Source organism: Charadrius vociferus, unplaced genomic scaffold (assembly GCF_000708025.1).
Source record: "Charadrius vociferus isolate BGI_N301 unplaced genomic scaffold, ASM70802v2 scaffold262, whole genome shotgun sequence".
In the NCBI taxonomy this organism is placed as follows: Eukaryota; Metazoa; Chordata; class Aves; order Charadriiformes; family Charadriidae; genus Charadrius; species Charadrius vociferus.
The window spans coordinates 2032145-2036669 of NW_009647218.1; positions in this window are offsets into that span (position 1 = coordinate 2032145).

The following is a 4525-nucleotide window of genomic DNA, read 5'->3' on the forward strand; positions in this document are numbered from 1 at the left end:
GGACATGCCTGACGCTACCCGTACGCTCCCCAGAGACTCGTACAACAGACATCCATTTAACGAGTTAATTTGTGGCTTTGTGAAGGAAGTTGTGCTCCCTTAACATAATAAACCCCCTAAACTTACCAAACTTCATAAATCTGATAGGGTTTGGGTTTGTCCCAGTGCGGAGGAGAGGAGCAAATCTGACATTTTGGAGGGTTATTTTTACATTGTTGAACACCGAAGTCAAGGTATGAGTTCAGAGAATAGATTTAAATACCAAGGCTATAAATGAAACTCCTTATCTATATACTGAGCAAACACTAAGTTCATGTCAAAATTTCTAAACTTTCACTTCTCACGTAGTCTCTCCGTTGCAAAAGGTTTTAAAATATTTTCATTTTAAAGCACTTTTTGCTGAAGACTTTTTTTTTATAAGACAGATGAGCAACACACAGAGATTGGAAGGATTATGAGACATTTAAGTTCAAAACTTCAGCGGGTGCTACTGCTGGGAAATTTTGGCTTCTCGCTGCAGAATAAGCTAGTTAAGTAAACAGCCACAATAGTGCTTACAGATACCATTTGTGACAACCAAATCTTAGACGTTTGTTTCCATAACATCGAACGAAAGGAGGAATAATCCCATTCTCATTTTAAGCAGAAATACCTAAGCCAGCTGAACGCATGCATTAGCTTTCACAAAAAAATCAGCTTCCTTAATAAACACAGATTTAGCAACGCACTGTGAACTTAGTTGTCAACTTCCTCCTTTCTTCATGCTAGTCACAATTCGTTCTCACTCTTTTTCTCTTCCTCACTAATCTTGGAAAAAAACCTTGACCTTTCCAGACTGCCCAGCAGTGGATTTCAGATGCATTCAGGTCCCTGTGCTTGAAATCCTTTCCCTTTGAAGTTGATGGGAGTTTTGTCATGGTCTTCAATCGCGAAGAGATTTCCTTCTCGGCAGGAGAGTTGCGGTTCCATCCCTGCCCCTATTCATAACCGCTGTCTCTCAAGATCAAACCGCCGAGATAATGACCAGCCTGAAAACTCAATGCTGCCAACAAAGTACTAAAGGACAGGGAGATGAAAACTATTCCTTTTGCCATTCATCAGTATTTATATACAGTGTCTGTAATACGGTGGCATAAACGGCACACATTTATTCCCTTCTTGAAACATCCATTTTTCATAGAAATGCAGGACTAACGACTGAAACTGTTCTGTGAAACCTGTTTAGCTGTCCTGGTCTTCAATTTGGGTTTCCTGAATCCCAAGTACAGACATGAACCACTATATTGGTTTCTTCCTCAACCCAAAACTTGATCCTGGATCTGTAACTACAAAAAATTTACTCAGAACTAGAGTTATTTCCATTTTTTTTAAAAAAATGTTATTTTGATGAGCCAACACTTTTCAAAATTTTGGGGAAGAGCCCCAAATAATCAGGATCAGGACCACAGACATGACTCGGGACCTAGAAAGAGCAGTACACTTTTATGTCCGTGACATTCCCTTTGGTACCAAGTGTAGATCCACCAGATCTCCAGACCTCCAGCAGAGCTTCAAATGCAATTTTAAAGTAAATTTTATTGCAAAGGTAGGAGTCTGACTTGGATTACAGTCTGTCTGTACTTTTGCTTTAAGATATTCATGTAGACTCAGCTACACTTCAAAATGAAGTATTTCACATTATTCCCAGAAGTTTTACGTTATTCCCAGAAGTTTTACAAGACAAAAAAAAAAAAAGTTTGTATCTAATTTGACACTAATCCTGAGTGTCTATTACACAGTGTTGTTAATAAAGCAAGAGGTTTCTATGCAACTTTAAGAAATGTACACTAAAAGAAATTGCCCATATATGAATTATATAATAGTATATAATAAGGCATAAGTATTAATTACTTATGCGTTATTCTTTAAGGCTAACTCGTGTAAATACTTGTTTTTAGAGCAGAATCCTAAGAACTCTTATAAGACAAGTTTTGAAATCCTGTATATGAATGTCTTATGATTTAAATTTCAGAAGCAGCACATTTTTGGAGAAACTGGTAGAAAAACAAATACTTTTCTGTTTCATATTACCTTCTTATGAGCTTTCCTCCTTTGTGAGCTGTAAAAGCCTTTAATCATGTGACTTAACAAACTGGTTTTACATCACAGAGTCAGGAGAGGGCTGATTTGAGGGGATGATTCCCTGGGTGCTTAACTGCTGGTGTGGTGGCTTCACCATGTCATCGCTCTGAAGGAGAGGGGGTTAGTCATCACTGCCCACAAGGGAAGTGACTCATCCCTCGTCTTCCACAATGACATATACTGGACAAGAAGTACACCACCTACCGCTGCATCGAGGATGGCTCTAGAGACCTGAGCACTGGACAGAAAATATATATATTTATAATGCTGTAAACAATTCAGAGGACAGCAGTCACATCCATTATACAAAAAAGCAGCAAAAAGAAAGCAAGAGCGACATGCTACGCAGAACCGAGCCTCCAGCAACAAGCCACCTCTGATGATTATCTAAAGAGTGGAGAAGCTATTTTTAAAGAGGCACGTTTTTCCTGTTCATAAGACTTATTTTGCATCAGTTGTCTCCGGTTCCAGTTAAAATCTCATCTTTGGTTTTGCTGCTTTATTACAGCTATAAATACCTCTTCTGTGAAAGCTACTGTACGCTGGAGTGGCATTTGAGACAGCTCCCCAAACTGAAGGTCATTTTGGTGTTCTCCGTTCCAAGGCATGCTGCGGTCCTCCTCACAGCACAGACTGCTTTCTGCACCACCTCACATGGCACCTGAAGCAAGTAAGATGCAGGTTACCGGTTTGACAGTGTCACTGTTGCACTACTGCTTAGACAGAATAAACAAGATGAGGAGAGCCTCAGCTATGTATCAGAGCTCTCCAACAACTGATGCACCATAAAAGTCAAAATCTCAGCACGTTTTGTTGGGACTGAGTGGAGAAAGCGTGATACGTAAATAAGCAAGTTGCAAATCCAAAGAATGTTTTCAGAACACCTATACTACACGAACATACGCAGATGCCTTGGTCTTCCTCCTAAACCCGCTTTTCCAGCTTCCCTTTGGATGTGCATTGACCTTTTTCAAGTCTCTGGGCTTGGAAATATGACTACACAAATCATCTTTTGAAAACCACCCCTAGATACTCCATACCACCTTTCATTGGTGCTATATTTCAATATGCATAATTGCATTTAGTCATCTATACTCTGCTCTGCCAAAAAGCTGTATATTCTCATCTTCCAGGGGGGCTGCTTTGCAGCTAACAGATACAAAATCAGGGTCACGCTTCCAGATACCAGCGAGGATGCATTTTAGGACACGAGATGAGACTGCCACAGATCTAACTCCATTCAACTCTATACACAACTCCTTCTTAAGTTAGCGGGAACCAAAAGAATATTTCCGACAGCATAATCTCACTGTGAATTATGTATTCATGTCCAAAAATAAACTAACTCTTCAAAATCTTGTTTGCCAGGGCTCTGTATTCCACGACTTGGCAGCTGTGCAAGTCACTGTGAATTTTTCTGCTTATTCAGACATACAGAATCTCAATTTTCAATTTTAACCTACCCGAAAAAGTTAAAAGCCATAACTGAGTAGAGACTGAACTGGGTGCAGCCTGGGACCATGCCGACACGAGATCAGTTCACTCCATCATGACAACATGCGCATATAGGATTAAGTGACGCTTATGGTTAGGTTGTAGCCCACTGAGTGGTATCAGGCAGAGAGCTACAAGTGACTGAGGCAGCTCCTCAGCAGAGGAATAATCCCCCTCAGAGAAGGTCAGCATGCTCCTGGCATAAATCAGCAACCAGAGGTAAGAAACAGCAAGAGTCCTGGCCGCAGCACAAGCATAACTCCATCGGTACAAGGAGAGGGGGGAGAAGGGGAGCTACGCTATGCACAACTAAAGTTTTCCCAGATTTTCCAGTCAGACACTACATTCATGAAAACAATTAATTTGCCACAAAGCATTTTAACCAGGAGGAAGCTTTGCACAGTTCTCACATTTCTAGTTCTCAGCACAGACTCCACAGAGCTGCTACAGCAGAGGAGGCATCGATGACCTCTGCAAAAGTAAATGGCACAGAAGATCTTGAAAACCTTCAAAACCACATACATTCAAGGGAGGAGAAGGAAGGCGAGCACAGGAGGAAGACTGCCGCTGCAAAGCATTTCCACTCCTGGGTTAGTATCACAAAGTTAAACTATCCTTAAAATGCATTCAGCTTACTTGAGAAGAGACACAAGCGCAGCCTCATGGTGAAGCACAGAAGAGTTACATGAACAGTTAATTTCTGATCTTGCTTGGCCAAACCAAAAATTTGGAATCAGCTCGAGGTTTTGACCATCCCTCAACCCCTCAAAAAACAAATAAACAACCAAAAAAAACCACCCCTCAACAAAAACAAACAAAAACCAGAAAGTACAACAACTTTTTGTTTCAGGCTGAAACTAAACTGCATTGAGAGAGGACATTCTCACTGTCTTCGCTGCTGGTGGCGACG